A 20621-nucleotide genomic window follows, 5' to 3' on the forward strand; every position below is an offset into this window, starting at 1 on the left:
ACACCTTCAATACATCATCTGGGCTGACATGACACCAATTGTTAAAGTTCACTTGAGAATGTAAATTTTGATAAAAGTTTTGCAATTTACATATGAAAGAACGAAAACCAACCTGGCCATTCTAAAAGATGAGAGACTTAACAAACAATCCAGGTCTTTCTCAAGATACAATTTCAGTTGCATCACACTGTAAACATTTGCTATAAATTCTGTGTCCTGCAATCTTATTCTCCACAACCACCTGATGAAGGAGCAGTGCTCCGATACCTAGTGCTTCCACATGTTCGACTCTAACCTGGTGTTGTGAGATTTTTAAATCTGTCATTCACCCATCTCCTGACGGTTGAGCATACATCTCAAGGTCAGGACAGCGGCTCTCCGCAGGGATACAAATCAACTCCTTCTTTGGTCGCTCCACGATGGATCTCTCTGATGACTGTTCCCGTTCGTTGGTTGGCTCATTGGGATCATTGCTGACATCTTGGAAGAATTCCTGGAGTCTCATTGTTCTGATGAATTCCTCACAACTTTACTCAAGTATTCTTGTTGGTGATGGGGACAAAGGGAGACTAAATTTGATTTGCGTTTCAACTTGATTTTGTGAACAAAGTATTGAAACAGTTTGTAACATCATTTGGAAATGCATACAAAGGTTCTAAATCAGTTGTGTACAGTCTATGCAGAGAGAAAAGAACCAACAAACCATTGGAATATTGACATTTCTCAAACCTTCTGTATCGTTGTGGAAAGAAAGGCATTTTGTACTTGGGCAGGAATCGATCTCTGTTCAGTGTCAGGCACCAAGAGGGTCTGAGAACTGAAAGGACGATGTGATCATTTGTCAGAAAGACCTGAGACTGTGTTGTTTCCCTGTTACACCTTGGCAGCAGCTGCCTGAACCTTTAGTGCGTCCCTCAGTGTGTTGTCACAGATCTGGGAGTGTGCTTGGCTGTCGCACTCATTTGTGGTCAACTGTTTCCAGTGGTCTGCCAATATAGTGCCCTCGTGGCCTAATGGCTATGGCACTGGCCTCTGAAATCTGGGATTTCAGGGATTTCATTTTTCAGCCTGATCTTTGCAGTGGCTGATTTTCATCCCATGTCAACTCCATCTCAATCCAAATTGACTGGATTTTTTAACTACTCTGTTAAAAATCATTGTGCCTGTGTTGAGATCATGGCAAATGCTGTTTAATAGAAACTTTCACAAGGTAATTCCGGGAATTGGGAGATCTTGGGGTTAATTGTCTGAAAGAGACAGCACAGCCACAATGGGCTGAATGCCCGCTAAGATTGTGTTGATTTGTCCTCAATGCAGCTTTTTGCAACATCTCCACTTCCTCCTTCCCCAGTAACTGCAAATATCTTGAAAGTGCTGCACAAAATAACATTGAGCCCTTTGCTATTTTCCTGTCTGCTCCATTTTCCTCAGACTTGAGATGTGCAAATTTGGAGTTTGAAGGTGGTAAAAACAGTGACTGCAGATGCTGGAAACCAGATTCTGGATTAGTGGTGCTGGAAGAGCACAGCAGTTCAGACAGCATCCAAGTAGCTTCGAAATCGACATTTCGGGCAAAAGCCCGAACTGCTGTGTTCTTCCAGCATCACTAATCCAGAAAGTTGGAGTTTGGTTGATTTCTCATCGGTCCATTTGGGGAGAAATGGGAGGCGGGATCAATTTATCAAGCAGCCAACAATTTAGCATGAGATGGAAGGGGTAAAAAACAATCAGTGAGCATCTGACACTCAGAAACACACACTATGCGAGGTCAGGGTGCAGTATTTAAAGGCTGCCATTGGCAACCTGCATGTGGGGCCCCAGTGGCCTAATGGATAAGGCACTGGCCTCCTAAGCCAGGGGTTGTGGGTTCAAGTCCCATCTGGGGTGTCTCTGTGGCTTATCCTCCATTTCTAATCTATTTTGGAAAAATCCCTTTCTCTGCATTCAGTTGATGGTCAGTGGTATCCAACATGATCTTGCACAAGATTTTCGGGGATCTGCAGGATTGAATGTTGAAGTTGGTGATCAAGTGGCTGCTGTCTCTGGATCGGGACAATATTCCTGAGAGTGTGGTTAGAGGGGTTGCTTTTGGAAGCCAGCTCTCATCACACTCTCATCAACAAACCAACCCTTCAACACTGATCCCTCCAGAACATCGGATATTACTGACAGAGAATACCCTTGCCAACGTTTATAGGTGCACCATCGACAGCATTCTGTCTGGATGTATCACTACCTGGTTTGGCAACTGCACCATTCAAGATCGGAGACGGTTACAGAGAGTGGTGAACTCGGCCCGGACAATCACAAAGGCCAACCTCCCATCTATAGAATCCATCTCCGTCTTCACTATCCTATTGATCTGTGACTCTACTTTCAAGGAGCTATGAACCTACACTCTAAGGCCTCTTTGTTCAGCAACACTCCCTGGGACATTCCCATTAAGTCTATAAGCCCAGCTAAGATTTGCTTTCCCAAAATGCAGCACCTCACATTGATCTAAATTAAACTCCACCCATCACTCCTCAGCTCATCGGCCCTTCTAATCAAGATCCCGTTGTAATCTGAGGGAACCTTCTTTGCTGTCCACTACACCTCCAATTTTGGTGTCATCTGAAAACTTACTAATGATACTAACATATATATAAATGACGGAAAGTAGTGGACCCAGCACTGATTCTTGTGGCACTCCATTGGTCACAGGGCTCCAGTCTGAAAAACAACCCTCCACCACCATCCTCTGTCTCCTACCTTTGAGCCATTTCTGTATCTAAAGAGCTAGTTCTCCCTGTATTCCATGAGATCTAACCTTGCTGATCAGCCTCCCATGGGGAACCTTGTCGAACGCCTAACTGAAGTCCATATAGATCACATCCCCCGCTCTGCCCTCATCAATCCTCTTTGTGACTTTTTCAGAAAACTCAATCATGTTTTTGAGTCATGATTTCTCCAGCATTTTCTCTCTTTCAGATTTCCAGCATTCACAGCATTTAGCTTTTATTGGACAGCTTGCCATTTCACTTGGCAATGAAAAACGTTTTGTGATTTACACATGAAAGAACTGAAACCAACCTGGTCATTCTAAAAGATGAGAGACTTCACACACAATCCAGATGTTTTTCAACATATAATTTCAGTGACATCACACTGTAAACTTTTGCCATAAATTCTGTGTCTTACAATCTTATACTCCACAACCACCTGACGAAGCAGCAGCGCTCCGAAAGCTAGTACTTTGAGGTAAACCTGTTGGACTACAACCTGGTGTTGTCTGATTTTTAACAATGATTATTCGAAGCTTGCACAAGGTAATTCCAGGATTTGGGAGATCTTGGGGTGAATTGTCTGAAAGAGACAGCACAGCCACAATGGGCTGAATGCCTGCTATGATTCTGTTGATTTGTCCTCAATGCAGCTGTTTGCAACATCTCCACTTACTCCTTCCCCACTAACTGCAAATATCTGCACAAAATAACATTGAGCCCTTTGCTATTTTCTTGTCTGCTCCATATTCCTCAGACTTGAGTTGTGCAACATTGGAGTTTGGTTAATTTCTCATCTGTCCGTTTGGACACAAATGGGAAGCGAGATTGATTTATCAAGCAGCCAACAATTTAGCATGAGATGGTAGGGGTAAAAAACAATCAGTGAGAGTATAACACTCAGAAACACACAGTAAGAGAGGTCGGGTGCAGTACATAAAGGCTGTGATTTTTGCCCAGGTGTGTGGCCCCAGTGGCCTAATGGATATGGCACTGGCCTTCTAAGCCAGGGCTTGTGAGTTCGAGTCCCATCTGGGGTGTCAGTCACTTGCCCTTTGTCAACTTGATTTCTAATCAACTTTGGGAAAATCTCTAGATGGAAAGTGGTGCCCAACATCTTTTTGCAGGATTGAGGTGAATTTTCTGAAAGAGACAGCACAGTCACAATAGCGGAAAACCTGCTGAGATTCTCCTGGGGATGGCATGGTGGCTCAGTGGGTAGCACTGCTGCCTCACAGTGTCAGGGACCTGGCTTTGATTCCTCCCTTGGGTGTCTGTTTGTGTTGAGTTTGCACATTCTCTCCATGGGGGACTCCGGGTGCTTTGGTTTCCTCCCACATCCGAAAGATGTACAGGTTCGGTGGATTGGCTTTGGGGAATGCAGCGTGAGAGGATCGGGGTTGGGCCTGGATGGGATGCTCTTCAGAGGGTCAGTGTGGATGTGATGGGCTGAATGGTCTGCCCTTCTCACGCGAGGGTTTTTATGAACAGGTTTGGAGCAGATGGTCAGAGCTCCACTGCAGGACCCAGTCAAGGCTTTGCTAAGGGTTTGGCGTTCAGGTGTGTTTTCCTCTTCTCCTGTCCCTGGTCTTCCAGAATCTTCTGTGGCTTTGGCCAATACGGTCATGAGCTGGGTTCACATCATCCAATGGGGTCATACCAATACCCTTGACTCTTGTCATGCCAGGAGCTACAAAGTGGATTGACTCAGGCTGACACTTCTCCAATATACAACCCTCAGTCTGGTTGGAACTGGTTCTTCTTGAATCTTTGTCGCTCTTTGATCTTCGTTGCACTGTTCTCTGGAGCTGATAGCTGCTGTTTAATTTAGTTTGGCCAATTTTCTATCTGGTCAAATTTCTCCAGGTGAGGATCAATTGAGAATGCCTGATTTTGTTGCCATGGTCACGTGACCACACAGGATTGAGATCAGCTGCACAGTGAAGGTTTCAACAAACTCAAAAACCCAAATAAGATTTGAGCTCACAATCTCTGGTTTAGGAATTTGGTGCCTTTCCCAAGAGATCACTGGGGCTCCAACAGATGGGCCTACCTATCTATGGACAAATGACCTTCTGGTTTGGTTGTGTTGGTGTCAGAGTAAGCTATATTCTGTCAACATTACCAACTGAACCCCAGATTACCTGCATGTTTGGTATTTATGATGATGTCCAATATTTCAATGGAAATGATTGAAATCTGGGTGTTCAAGGTTGGAACTGATGGGGTTGTGGCTATGCATTTGGGCCCTGACCTTTCTTAGTCAAGGTATTGAATACAATTGCAAGGAGGCTATGATGGAGATGTGAGGTAGTTCGGCCATCGTTGGAGAACACAGATTGGACAAACATTTGTTGGAAGGCAACTGCTGAAAACCACCAGGCTCTGAGTCAGAGTCGGGGTTCACCAACAGAGTTTATTGTCCAAGGAAATCCCGGAGCTCCGGGGAGAGAGCAGCACCAACAGCACAGTGGTCAGCTGTGATTCTTCTCTCAACCCGGAGCACATGGTCAAGATACTGTGATACATTTTGTGATATAATAGGTCAGTGATGAGGTTATTGTCTCTGTAACATGGCTTGTTTATTGTAAACATTGCAGAATCCTTGATCGTTTCGGTGCAGTTATTGTCAGTTCCAGCGTGGCCTTTGTTAAGTTCAGTGCAGTTGTCAGTTTCAGCGTCTGCGCGGAAGTCCGTTGCTGTAGTAATGGGCGCTCATCGCTCTTCCTGAGAAGGCCGATTACTGCAGCCTTGGCTATTATCCCTCTGTATTGAGTCTGTATCTAACAGTTAGCATTTCTATCAAAGGTGTTGTCTGACCCAGACCCTTTGGCGGGCAGTGTATGTTCTTCATGTGTATTGTCTCTCCCATCCGCCTTAAACTAATCAACTCGGTTGTGAGTGCACTGTGCTGGCATTCTGGTGCCCCCAGGCAGTGTCTGTGTTTGCTCTGCTGTCTCTCTCCATATTGTGGTCTGGCGGTCATCTTGTGTGTCAAATGGCCGACTTATGGCTCAGCGGCCATCTTGTGCATCCGTCTGCCTCGTGTCACCCTGCACTGTGCCATCTCCCACTTCCCTCCCCACTTTGTGGTCAAGGAGGCGAGGGTATTAACTGGAACAATCCATGCTGGGCCATTGGAATCTCCTTCCTGTCCCGATATAGGGCTGGCTCTCTTCCACAAAGGGGGGTCTCGCAAGTTCGGGCAGATCTTCTCTCTCTCCAAAATTTGTTTTTTTAAAAAATAGACTTTATTCATAAAAAAGCAAATAGAAATGCATACACAGGTTCTAAACCAGTTGTGTACAGTCTATGCAGAGAGAAAAGAACCAACAAAATACTGGAATTTTGACATTTCTCAAAGTTCTGTGTCGTGAAAAAAACAGCATTTTGTACATGGGCAGGAACCGATCTCTGTTCATTGTCAGGCACCAAGAGGGTCTGAGAACTGAAAGGACGATGTGATCATTTGTCAGAAAGACCTGAGACTGTGTTGTTTCCCTGTTACACCTTGGCAGCAGCTGCCCGAAACTTTAGTGTGTCCCTCAGTGTGTCGTTACAGATCTTGGAATATGCTCGGCTGCAGCGCTCGTTTAGGATCAACTATTCCCAGTGGAGTATTGGCACTGAGTTTTTGTGGCTTAATGGGTAAGACTGTAGCTTCTGATGTAGTGGATTGGAGGTTCAAATCCCTTTTGGGGTGTTGACTTTTTAAGCCTGGTCTTTGTGGTGGCTGATTTTCAACCCATATCAACTCCATCTCAATCCAAATTGACTGGATTTTTCAACTACTCCGTTAAAAATCACTTGCCTGCTTCGAGATTATGGAAAATGCTCTTTAGTAGAAACTTGCACAAGGAAATTCCAGGGTTTGGGAGATCTTGGGGTGAATTGTCTGAAAGAGACAGCACATCCCCAATGGGCTGAATGCCCGCTAAGATCCTGTTGAATTGTCCTCAATGCAGCTTTTTGCAAAATCTCCACTGCCTCCTTCCCCACTGACTGCAAATATCTTGAAACTGGTGCACACAATAACATTGAGCTCTTTGCTATTTTCCTGTCTGCTCCATTTTCCTCAGACTTGAGTTGTGCAACGTTGGAGTTTGGTGGATTTCTTGTCTGTCCATTTGGGGAGATTTGGGAGGTAAGATCAATTTTATCAAGCAGCCAATGATTTAGAATGAGATGCAAGGGGAACAACCAATCAGTGTGAGTATAAAACTCAGAGAAGAACACAATATGAGAGCTTCAGGGTGCAGTACTTATAGGCTGCCATTTTAACTATGCACATGTGGCCCCAGTGGTCTAATGGATAAGGCACTGGCCTCCTCAGCCTGGAATTGTGGTTCAAGTCCCATCTGGGATGGCTAACTTTTAAGCTTTGTCTTCATGACTGATCTTCTTTGTCTGATGTCAAATCGAATTCTCATCTCCCCTGGAAACGTCCCCAGGTCTGTTTTGGGTTTGGTGGGATGTTGTGTCAGAAAAATACAGAACTTTGTGGGGTCTGCAGGATATGGGGCTAAATCACCCCTCTCTCTATGTCGGACTTGGAGGGATCAGTCAAAAGTATCGTCTTTGTTTGAATAAAATCTCTAACTTGAAATAAACAAAAGAAGTCCCTGTTCGGTAGCTTGTGTTTCCGTGCTAACTGATCGAAGGACATCATTGTGTCTCCCACAAACAAAACACCCACACAAGACACACCCCTAACTGCCCAATGTTTGGATCCTAAATCTATTATCCCCTGTTGAAAACCTGGCAGACCCGGTGTAAGAGAAGATGTCTTGCCAATATTGCCTTCCCTCTGCCGAATTGCCCACCATGCTTTAACACTATCGATAACTATTGGGTTATGGCAATATTCCCTAACTGTCCTCATTTTGTCCAAACACAGCAAGTGAGTAAGGCGTCACCTTAGCCTGGGAGGTTTCAATATCGAACCACATTGAAAGAGGGTCCCCACAAGCCCAATCACTCATGTAGGATAAAAGTGAGCTTAGTTGGTAGCTTTTAATGTCTGGGAGATCCACTCCCCCCAGTCTGTGAGACAATCGCAGTTTAGCTCATTTAATGAGGGGCCACTGATGATGTCAAATAAAGGGGCTGAACCAGCCGTTCAGTCTCCTGAATGTTTGCTTATCGAAAATCAGGGGGAGCATCCATATAGGGGATAGTAAACGAGGGAGAATATTCATCTTAATAAACACTATCCGACCCAACCATGAGACCAGAAGCGCCTCCATCTTTGAAGGTCTTGTTTGATTTTGTTAAATAATTGAACAAAATTGGCTTTGAACAGCCGATTCAGAACTGGAGTAATGAACATGCTCAAATACACAACACCCCCCTGTGACCATTTAAATGGGAATCGATATTCACCCTCAAGACTTAACACTTTCATAAGACCACCCATAGGCATAGCCTCTGATTTTGAAAGATTAATCTTGTCCCCCAAAAAGGTGCCAAACACACAGATACATGCGAACAGGTGAGGGACTGAAACTGCTGGATTTGATGAAAGAATTCTGACATTGTCCACATACAATAAACTCTGATGTAAATTTGACCCCACGTCTGGAGCTGATATATTGGGATCCCTATGAATGGCCTCCCCCAATGATTCAATCCCCACTGTAAAAAGCAGTGGCGAAAGGGAACAGACCTGTCGGCTGACCCCAAAAATGTTAAAATTGCTTGATCACACCCTGTTGGTGATGATTGCAGTGAGAGGGTCATTGTGGAGAACCTTTACCCATCTTATAAAAACTTCGCCCAAAACAAACCGCTCCAGAGTATAGAAAAGGTACGCCCTCTCAACTCGGTCAAGCGCCTTCTCTGTATCTAGAGAAATCACCAATCCCTATATTGACTGTTGTTGACACACTTGAATTACATTAAGCAGCCTCCTAACATTATTGGAGGATCTGCGGCCCTTTATGAAGCCCGTCTGGTCCTCTTTAACAATAGAAGGTAACACAGTCTCCAGCCTTAACACAAGAGTATTAGAGAGGATTTTAAAGTTCACATTTAAGAGTGAAATGGGCCTGTAAGAAGCACAGTCCCTTGGGACCTTCCCTTTTTTAACAATAAGCGAAATATTGGCCTCTCTCAGAGATGGCGGGAGACAATCATGGCTGTATGAGTCATTAAACATGTTGAACATCGGGCCTGACAATATGTTTATAAATTCCTTCTAGAATTCACTGGGAAGTCCATCAGGACCGGGTGCCTTTCCACTCTGAAGCTGCTTCACAGCCTCCTGCACCTCTTGCTCTGATAAGGGGACATTGAGAAAAGACTCTTGTTCGGGGGTCACACCCGGGAGCTCCAGATCCTTGAATAAAGCCTCCATTTTGGTCCTCCCCTCCTCACAAACCTCAGATTGGTATAACTTAGAGTAAAATCTCTGGAATGACACATTAATCTTTTTGGAGTCACACGTTCGGTTCCCAGACCCTTCCCTAATCACCGTAATGGCTTGAGGGGCGCTCCTTTTCCTAGCGAGATATGCTAAGTATTTGCCAGACCTGTCACCATGATCATATAACCTTTGATTTGCAAAACTAAGCTTGTTCTTTGCTGTCTGCGTGAGCACGGAATTCAATGCAGACCGCAGTGCCGTAATCCTCTGTAACTTGACCAACGAGGGCCTGTCAAAGTAGGCCTTCTCAGCTGCCTTCAACAGTGCTTCGAGGAGATGTTGCTGCTCACCCTTCTTCCACCTCCGACTGACAGAGTAGGAAATAACTGACCCACTGGCATAGGCTTTGGCAATTTCCGAAAGGAAGGATTGGCTACTAATCGAGCGTGAGTTAATGTCTAGAATGCCCAAAATTCCCGAGAGAAATACTCCACAAATGTATTATCCTTGAGGATAAAGGGATCCATTTGCCAGTGCCTTGGGCCCACTGTAACGTCCTTAATCTTAACCAACAGGTACACTGGAGTGTGATCAGAGATGGTAATATTACCGATCGTACAAGGTGCCACCAAGTCCAGGGTTGCCATGGGGATTGGAAAAAAATCAATCCTGGTGTGACATCTGTGTGGATTGGAAAAGAAAACCGTAAAATCCCTGCCTGTAGGGTGGAGACACCTCCAGATGTCCACCAACCCTCACTCCACACACAGATCCACTCATTGTTTAGTTTGTCCAGAGGGTATCGTGGTGGGGGGAGGGGGGCCTTTGGGCCACCCCTGTCCTGTGGAATCCATGAGACTGTTAAAATCTCCCCTTTCAATGATATGCCAGGACTCCTGACTGATCAATTTAGAAAACACATCTAGGAAAATGTTGAGGGATGAGCTGGAGGGCAATAAACATTTAAACATCATATTCTTCCCCATTTATCAAGGCTATAAGAATATGTAAAAAACCATTTCAGCTCGATGGGGTAAATGCCCCACCCATCCTCTGGTATAACTCCACTTAGAAATTGAAAGTACACATCTCAACCGCCACCAAGCACAGTTTAAACCGGATTATTACCAAGAGGGAAAACAAGGAAAAGAAAGCTCCAACTGGACTTCCTCGATTTTTTAAAAAAACAACAAAGACATAACCAAACAACACTATTTGTAGATACTAAATTGTTCAGATTCGGTTAATTTGTCCACAAAGTCTCTTGCCTTCTCCGATGTATCAAAGAGATGTACGGATCCATGTCAGGTTATCGGAGCACCGCCGGATACCTCAGAGAGTACTGGATCCCAAACTCCCTCAGTCTTCTCTTGGCAGAAACATTATCCGTCAGGGGGCGGGAATTAAACAGCCAGGGCTGACAAAGGAAGTCAGGAAATGTTTCATAGGGAAAGAGAGAGTCTACAAAGTGGCCAAGAGCACTGGGAAATCAGAAGATTGGGAAGACGACAAAAACAAACAGAGGATAACAAAGACATAGAACTAGGAAGGAGAGGGTCAAATATGAAGGTAAGTTAGCCAGTAATATTAGAAATGATTGTTAAAGTTTCTTTCAATACATAAGAAACAAACGAGAGGCAAAAGTAGAAATTAGGCCGTTCCAAATTGATGCAGGAAGGCTCGTGAAGGGACATAAGGAAATGGCTGAAGAACTTGGTAAATACTTTGTGTCATTCTTCACAGTGGAAGACATGAGCATTATCCTAACAATTAAGGACAGTCAGGGGGCAGATTTGAGTATGGTAGCCATTACAAAAGAGGAAGTGCTAGAAAAGCTAAAAGGTGTAAAAATTGAAAAATCTCCCGGCCCCGATGGTCTACATCCTAGAGTTCTGAGGGAGGTGGCTGAAGAAATAGTAGAGGCTATTTTCAATCTTTCAAAAATCAATGGAGTCGGGGAAATTCCCAGATAATTGGAAAATCACTGTTGTAAACACCTTGTTCAAGAAAAGATCAAGATAAAAGATGGAAAATTATAGGCCGGTTAGCCTAACCACGGTTGTAGGTTAAATTCTAGGATCCATCATTAAGGATGAGATTTCTAAATTCTTGGAAGTGCAGGGTTGGATTAGAACAAGTCAGCATGGATTTAGTAAGGGGAGGTCATCCCTGTCAAACCTGTTAGAATTCTTTGAAGAGGTAACAAGTAGGTTAGACCAGGGAAACCCAGTGGATGTTATCTACCTAGATTTCTAAAAGGCCTATGATAAGGTGCCTCACGGGAGACTGCTGAGATAGGTGAGGGTCCATGGTGTTCGAGGTGAGCTACTGGCATGGATTGGGAATTGGCTGTCTGACAGCAGGCAGAGAGTTGGGATAAAAGGTTCTTTCTTGGAATGGCAGCTGGTGACAAGTGGTGTCCCGTAGGGTTCAGTGTTGGGGCCGCAGCTGTTCACTTTATATATTAATGATCTGGATGAAGGGACTGGGGGACATTCTGGTGAAGTTCACCGATGATGCAAAGTTAGGCAGACAAGCAGGTCGTTCTGAGGAGGTGGGGAGGCTGCAGAAAGATTTAGACAGTTTAGGAGAGTGGTCCAGGAAATGGCTGATGAAATTCAACCTGAGCAAATGCTCGGACTTGCACTTTGGAAAAAGGAATACAGGCATGGACTATTTTTTAAACAGGAGAAAATTCATAAGGCCAAAGTACAAAGGGATCTGGGAATGATAGTCCAGGAATCTCGAAAGGTTGACTTGCAGGTTGAGTCCGTGGTTAAGAAAACAAATGTAATGTTGCCATTTGTCTCAAGAGGGTTGGAATGTAAAAGCAGCGATGTCCTTCTGAGACTTTATAAAGCTCTGGTTAGGCCCCATTTGAAATACTGTATCCAATTTTGGGTTCCACACCTCAGGAGGGACATACTGGCACTGGAGCATGTCCAGCGGAGATACACACAGATGATCCCTGGAATGGGAGGCTTAACATACAATGAACAGCTGAGGATCCTGGGATTGTATTGATTAGAGTTTAGAAGGTTGAGGGGAGATCTAATACAAATTTACTCGATAATGCATGGCTTAGAAAGGGTGGATGCTGGGAATGTGTTTCCATCAGGACCCAAGGGGTCAGCCTGAGAATTAGAGGGGGGTCAATTTAGAACGGAAATGAGGAGACATTTCTTCAGGCAGAGAGTGGTGGGCCTGTGGAATTCATTGCCGTGGAGCGCAGCAGAGGCCAGGACGTTAATTGTCTTCAGGGCAGAGATTGATAAATTCTTGATCACGCAAGGAATTAAGGGTGAACGATGAGAGTGCCACAAAGTGGCGTTGAAATGCCCATCATTCACAATTGAATGGCAGGGTGGACCCGATGGGCTGAATGGCCTGACTTCCATTCCTATATCTTAGGCTCATCATCGTAAGGTTTTCTTTTCTGGTTTACCACCGCTGAGAAGTCCTGGAAAGGCATGGGCTTAGAGCCCTCGTAAATTAGGGCCTTCAGATCCTTCCCCTGGATTAGACTACCTACAGTGTGGAAACAGGTAACACTATGGGTAATTTTACATGGCCAATTCACCTTTGTACTGTGGGGGGAGACCAGAGCAATGTGCAAACTCCACACAGGCAGTTACCTAAGGCTGGAATTGAACCTAGGACCCTGGTATTGTGAGGCAGCAGTGCTAACCACTGAGTCACCTGATTCTGGGAGTTGCCTCAATTCTCTCCTTCGCTCTGTCGTTCATGCAGTTTTTGAGCAAAGTAAAATGTAGATCTGCAAATACAAATTCACCCCAGAAATCTATATGTGCTTGTGTGCGTGTGTGTGTGTGTGTGTGTGTGTGTGTGTGTGTGTATATCGGTTGGGGGGGGTGGGGCTGTTATGAGTGTCAACAGACAGGAGTGTTCCCTCCCAGTCGGAGAACACTTCAGCAATCAACTGGGACATTACAGGTGACCCCATTCAACTACATACACACACACACACACACACACACATACACACACACACACACACACACACACATACACACACACACACACACAAACACATACACACACACACACATACACACACCCACACACATACACACACACACATATACACGCACGCAAACACAAACACACACATTCACACACACACATACACATACACATTAACACACGCACATACACACATATACACACACACATATACACACACACTTACACATTCACACATACACATGCACAACAAACACACACATGCACACACACATACACACACCCATACACACACATATACACACAACATACACATACACATACACACGCATACACACACATATACACACACATACACATACAAACATACACAAAAACACCCACACCCACACACAACTTACATACACACACATATACACACATACATATACACACACATACACACAAACATATACACACATACATACATATACACACACATACACACACACAAATATACACATAGACACACAAACACATACAAATACACGCACATACACATACATACATATACACACACACACATATAAGTTTGTGTGATGAACTTGTACTTCCAGAATTACATTTCACTTTGCTCAAAAACTGTATGAATTCATGTAAGATGCTGTAAATCTGTTTATTAGATTAGAATCAGTCTGACCATTGGGGCACAGACAGCCTCACACAGGGGAGCTCACACCTTCAATACATCATCTGGGCCGACATGACACCAATTGTTAAAGTTCACTTGAGAATGTAACTTTTGATAAAAGTTTTGCAATTTACATATGAAAGAACGAAAACCAACCTGGCCATTCTAAAAGATGAGAGACTTAACAAACAATCCAGGTCTTTCTCAAGATACAATTTCAGTTGCATCACACTGTAAACATTTGCTATAAATTCTGTGTTTTGCAATCTTATTCTCCACAACCACCTGATGAAGGAGCAGTGCTCCGAAACCTAGTGCTTCCACATGTTTGACTCTAACCTGGTGTTGTGTGATTTTTAAATCTGGCATTCACCCATCTCCTGACGGTTGAGCATACATCTCAAGGTCAGGACAGCGGCCCTCCGCAGGGATACAAATCGACTCCTTCTTTGGTCGCACCACGATGGATCTCTCTGATGACTGTTCCCGTTCGTTGGTTGGCTCATTGGGATCATTGCTGACATCTTGGAAGAATTCCTGGAGTCTCATTGATCTGATGAATTCCTCACAACTTTACTCAATTATTCTTGTTGGTGATGTGGACAAAGGGAGACTAAATTTGATTTGCGTTTCAATTTGATTTTATTAACAAAGTATTGAAACAGTTTGTAACATCATTTGGAAATGCATACAAAGGTTCTATATCAGTTGTGTACAGTCTATGCAGAGAGAAAAGAATCAACAAACCATTGAAATATTGACATTTCTCAAACCTTCTGTATCGTTGTGGAAAGAAAGGCATTTTGTACTTGGACAGAAAACGATCTCTGTTCATTGTCAGGCACCAAGAGGGTCTGAGAACTGAAAGAATGATGTGATCATTTGTCAGAAAGACCTGAGACTGTGTTGTTTCCCTGTTACACCTTGGCAGCAGCTGCCTGAACCTTTAGTGGGTCCCTCAGTGTGTTGTCACAGATCTGGGAGTGTGCTTGGCTGTCACACTCATTTGAGGTCAACTGTTTCCAGTGGTCTGCCAATATAGTGCCCTCGTGGCCTAATGGCGATGGCACTGGTTTCTGAAATCTGGGATTTCAGGGATTTCATTTTTAAGCCTGGTCTTAGCAGTGGCTGATTTTCATCCCATGTCAACTTCATCTCAATCCAAATTGACTGGATTTTTTAACTACTCTGTTAAAAATCATTGTGCCTGTGTTGAGATTATGGCAAATGCTGTTTAGTAGAAACTTATACAAGATAATTCCAGGATTTGGGAGATCCTGGGGAGAATTGTCTGAAAGAGACAGCACAGCCACAATGGGCTGAATGCCTGCTAAGATTGTATTGATTTGTCCTCAATGCAGCTTTTTGCAACATCTCCACTTTCACCTTCCCCAGTAACTGCAAATATCTTCAAGGTGCTGCACAAAATAACATTGAGCCCTTTGCTATTTTCCTGTCTCCTCCATTTTCCTCAGACTTGAGTTGTGCAAAGTTGGAGTTTGGTTGATATCTCATCTGTCTGTTTGGGAAGAAATGGGAGGTGGGATCAATTTATCAAGCAGCCAACAATTTGGCATGAGATGGAAGGGTTAAGAACCAATTAGTGAGAGTACAACATACAGAAATACACACTATGTGAGGTCAGGGTGCAGTATTTAATGACTGCCATTGGCAAACAGCACGTGGGGCCCCAGTGGCCTAATGGATAAGGCACTGGCCTTCTAAGCCAGGGATTGTGGGTTCAAGTCCCATCTGGGGTGTCTCTGCGGCTTATCCTTTATTTATAATCTATTTTGGAAAAATCCCCATCTCTGCATTCAGTTGATGGTCAGTGGTATCCAACAATATCTTGCACAAGATTTTCGAGGATCTGCAGGATTGAATGTTGAAGGTGGTGATCAAGTGGCTGCTGTTTCTGGATGGGGACGAGATTCCTAAGAGTGCGGTTGGAGAGTTTGCTTTTGGAAGCCAGCTCTCATCACACTCTCATCAACAAACCAACCCTTCAACACTGATCCCGCCAGAACATCGGATATTACTGACAGAGAATACCCTTTCCAACGTTTATAGGTGCACCATCGACAGCATTCTGTCTGGATGTCTCACTACCTGGTATGGCAACTGTACCATTCAAGATCGGAGACAGTTACAGAGAGTGGTGAACTCGGCCCAGACAATCACAAAGGCCAACCTCCCATCTATAGAAACCATCTACCAGGCCCACTGTCAAGGAAAGGTCTCCAGCATTCTCAAAGATCCATCCCACCCTGGCAATGTTTTTCTACAACCTCTACCATCGGGGAGAAGGTACAGAAGCCTGAACACACACACCAACCGGTTTTGAAACAGTTTCTACCCTACTGTTGTTAGAATACTGAACGGTCTCACAGACTCTCAATATTCGCCTGTACCTGTGTTTTTGTTCCTGCTGCTGTTTCCCTATTATTTCCTTATCTATGCTACTGAACTCTGTGAGCTGCCTATATTGCTCACAAGACAAAACTTTTCACTGTGCCTATCATTACTTGCAAATCAAATATTTTCAATGAATCTTCCACCCTTAGGGTCACTGTTATCTTGGTCCAACTCATTGAATGTAAATATAAATTATTGAGTGTGGAATACCTTTATTTCACCTGCATGTTTTCCTGTTAAATACCAACAGGACAGTATAGGGGTCAAGCAAGCTCAATGTTTGTACAGCGAACATTGAAGGAATGGTCCCAGAAAGACAAGAACAAATGGGTCAATGCTAATTCCTGCATCAGTGAGGAAACGAACAACAGATGAGGTGACTGTGGTGAAACAGACATTTGATTGTTTAATTTCAGATCAATGAATCTTCGAATGTGACTGTACATACTGAAGCCCATCATGTCAATGCTGTCACTTTGGGAGAGCTGAGAAATTAATTCCACTCCCTTTCGCTCCAGTTCATCAAACGTTTGTTGCCACATGTATCAAACTGACTTGGTAATGTTTTAATTCCATGATCTCAAAGCATCCATGCAGAGTTTTAAAGACATGAGGTCAGAGATTAACTTAATTTGAATGGAGATAATGCAGTGAGAGGGTTTTAATTGGAGAGAATGTTTAAATTGAAAGTATCCCCAGAAGGGATGTAAACCACAGGCAGTAGCTTAGAAGATCAGAGATGGAGCTGTTAGGTCACTGGGACAACACGTGCTTCTGGGGCCATGTCAGGAGAATTGATCCCCTCAACCTTGGTTGTGTTCATGTCAGAACAATGCTACAATGCTGCAATCTCCCAACATTTATGTTCACCAACATTTAGATTACTTACAGTGTGGAAACAGGCCCTTCGGGACAGCAAGTCCACACCGCCCCGCCGAAGCGCAACCTACCCCTACCCCAACACTACGGGCAATGTAGCGTGGCCAATTCACCGGACCTGCACATCTTTGGACTGTGGGAGGAAACCAGAGCACCCAGAGGAAACCCACGCCGACACGGGGAGAATGTGCAAGCTCCACACAGTCAGTTGCCTGAGGCTGGAATTGAACCCGGGTCTCTGGCACTGTGAGGCAGCAGGGCTAACCACTGTGCCGCCCACTTTCACTAGTTTCATCCCACCATCAAACTCACCATGGACTCCTGTTTAGTATCTGTCTCATTCTTGGACACATGCATCTCCATCAAGGATGGGCACCACAGCACCTCACTCAACCACAAACCCACCCTCAACATATTAAAACAGCCGTCCCCTCTGTACAAGCCGTACACTTACACAGGATCTGTTCAGGTGAGGGGGAATGTGAGGGGCACTTGGAAGTACACAAGGATGCCCTGATAAGAATGTGATACGATGCTTAACTCATCAATCGCCAGGTCTGACATGCCCCAGCGGGAAACTGCAATGACCTCCTCAGGAGACAGACACGAGCTGCAACCAACAGGGTACCCTTCATTGTCCAGTACTTACCAGGAGCTGAGAAACTACGTCACATTCTCCACAGCCTGCAACACATTATCGATGAGGATGAGCACCTCGCCAAGACCTTCCCCACCCCTCCACTTCTCACCTTTAAACTGCCACCAAACCTTAAACAGACCATTGTTCACAGCAAACTGCCCGGCCTTCAGGACAACACCAAACATCCCTGTCACAGCAGACACTGTAAAACGTGTCAGAGTGTCACCATGGATACCGCCATTACACATGGGGACATCTCCCACCATGTACGCGGCAGGTACTCATGTGACTCGGCCAATGTTGTCTATCTCATACGCTGCAGGGAAGGATGCCCAATGCATGGTACATTGGCGAGACCGAGCAGAGGCTACGGCAACAGATGAATGGGCACCGCGTAACAATCACCAAACAGAGGTGTTCCCTCCCAGTCGGAGATCACTTCAACGATCAGGGACTTTCAACCTCGATCCTTCAGGTAACCATCCTCCAAGGTGGACTTTGGGACAGGCAACAACGAAAAGTGGCTGAGCAGAGGCTGATAACCACGTTTGGTACCCATGGGGATGGCCTCAACTGGGACCTTGGGTTCATGTCACACTACAGCTGACCCCACGGCACTATACACACACACACACACACCCACACCCACACTCACACACACATACACACACACACACCCACACACACATCCTGTCACACAATACACATACACACTCCCACACTCACACCCACAAACACACCTTCTCACAGATGTATACCCCATTACACTCAAACACATACACATACACACACTCTCACAGACACTCACACCATCGCCCCCTCACACGCACACACAAACGCACACACTCACTCGGTCTCCCCTGCACACACACACATATACACACACATAAACCTGTTGTCCACCCCAATCTAACACCGGCTCCTCCAAATCATAACCTTTATGTCAATGACTGGTGCGTTTTGGATGATAATGTAAAACATAACAATAGAAACCATCCAAAGTTGGGGCTTGATGTTTTCAAGTCATTACACTATGACTTTTCCCCTGGCGGTTTATTCCATTGTGGGATTGTTTTAATTCATTTCCAGGGTGTGAACATTGCTGGCTAGATCAACATTTATTGCCTCTCCCTAGTTTCCCCTGAAAGGTGATGGGGAGCTATCTTTTTGAACCACTGCAATCCATGTGCTGCTTGTATCTCCTTTCGAACTGATTGAAGATTTAACAGGAGGGAGTCGGCCATTTTGGATTTGTTCAATACATTCACATCACTTGTATGACCCTTTGATATTTTACTTATACATTCTGTGTCTGATGCCTCCTCTCTCATTACACCTGATGAAGGAGCAATGCTCCAAAAGCTCGTGGTTTCAAATAGACCCGTTGGACTAAAACCTGGTGTGGTGTGATTTTTGACCATTTGTTGGAGGTAAACCTACAATGAATCAATGGAGGGTGTTCCAGGATTGTGACCGAGCTACAGGGAAGGAATGCGATATGTTTCTGACTCGGCCAGTGTTTGTTGCCCAGAGGGTGAGTCACCCACATTGCTGTGGGTCTGTAGTCTCACCAGGTTTTCTTCCTGAAAGGAGAATATGGAACTAGTTAGCTTCCTAACAAACCTCATTAGCAATATATGGTTCCCATCAGACAAAGCTCCTCCTGAGCTGAGATTTCACCACCTTGTATGGTGGGATTACAGTCCATCTCCCCCACCCCATGAACTTGGTGTTCTGGGTTCCTACTCCAGGTCTAGCACTGCACCACCATCTCCCCTTATTAACTGGAATTGAGATCAAACAGACACAGGGTGCTGATCAGAGTTCATGTTTAAAAACATAACAGCCCAAATGGGATATGAACTCACAACCCCTGGCTTTGAACATGGACATCCTCTTCATGATGCATCTGAGGTGAGATACCATGTTAGCCACCCACAGCAATTGATAGCTCAGTCTTTGGTTGTGTTCCGAAGATCTTAAAAATTCGGCAATTGAGCTCCTCGAGCCTGCTTTGTCATCCCACACGATCATGGCTGATCTCATCTCGGTCTCAACTCCACTTTCCTGCCTGCTCTCCATAACACTTCAACCCAACTACAGCCTGCATGTAGGGATCCCTTTTCATGGCACAAGGCACTTCACAGGAACCACATTCAGGAAACCATTACACATGGACCAAAACCTTGGCCAAAGAGAGGAACACCTTGAGATCCTGAGACCCCAAGGTAGAGGGGTGGAGATCTTTACAGAGTGACTTCCAGAGGGTACCATCCAGGCACAGACAGTGATGTCCAAGCAATGAATAACAGGAAGCCAATCTGGCCTTTAATTTCCTGGATTATTCTTTTTGCCATTCTGAAAGAAAGAAACAACATTGGGTATTCTCCAGTCCTCTGGGAATTCTCCTGTGACTGTAAAGGATACAAATATTTTGCACAAATCCGGAGCAATTTCCACACCTGCCTCTCTCAGGATTCTATGATAGATTCCATCAGGTCTTGGGGACTTGTCTACCTTAATGCTTTTCAAAACACCCAACACCTCCCTTTTAATATTGACATGCTCTAGAATATCAATATACAAGACTCACCATCCACCATGTCAGAGAGTGATAGAGATGTACAGCATGGGAACAGACCCTTCGATCCAACTCGTCCATGCCGCCCACATATCCTAATCTAATCTCGTCCCATTCGCCCACACTGGGCCCATATCCCTCTCGACCCTTCCTATCCATATCAGTGAGCAGTGTAGGTTTCTTCCCTCCCACCCTCCTGACCAAGTACACGCTTTCTTTGTCTGCCTTTCTTCCTTTTAAAAGTGCCGTTGTTTTGAGATTTTTTTCTCCAAAGTTGCATAATAAAACAGTAATTGCTGCTCCTGGAATTTGAGGAAATCACCCCC

At 44.7% G+C, this 20621-nt stretch overlaps 3 non-coding genes across 3 annotated transcripts; all 3 read left to right on the forward strand.

The window, feature by feature from the left end:
* The first annotated feature begins 1814 nt into the window (after window positions 1–1814).
* Window positions 1815–1887, forward strand: trnar-ccu (transfer RNA arginine (anticodon CCU)). The gene has a single exon. It is a non-coding gene; the product is annotated as a tRNA-Arg (tRNA).
* Window positions 1888–3729: 1842 nt separating this feature from the next.
* Window positions 3730–3802, forward strand: trnar-ucu (transfer RNA arginine (anticodon UCU)). The gene has a single exon. It is a non-coding gene; the product is annotated as a tRNA-Arg (tRNA).
* Window positions 3803–15467: 11665 nt separating this feature from the next.
* On the forward strand, window positions 15468–15540 carry trnar-ucu (transfer RNA arginine (anticodon UCU)). Its single transcript has one exon. It is a non-coding gene; the product is annotated as a tRNA-Arg (tRNA).
* Window positions 15541–20621: the final 5081 nt, after the last annotated feature.

The sequence above is a fragment of the Chiloscyllium punctatum genome, chromosome 18 (genome assembly GCF_047496795.1).
Source record: "Chiloscyllium punctatum isolate Juve2018m chromosome 18, sChiPun1.3, whole genome shotgun sequence".
NCBI lineage: Eukaryota > Metazoa > Chordata > Chondrichthyes > Orectolobiformes > Hemiscylliidae > Chiloscyllium > Chiloscyllium punctatum.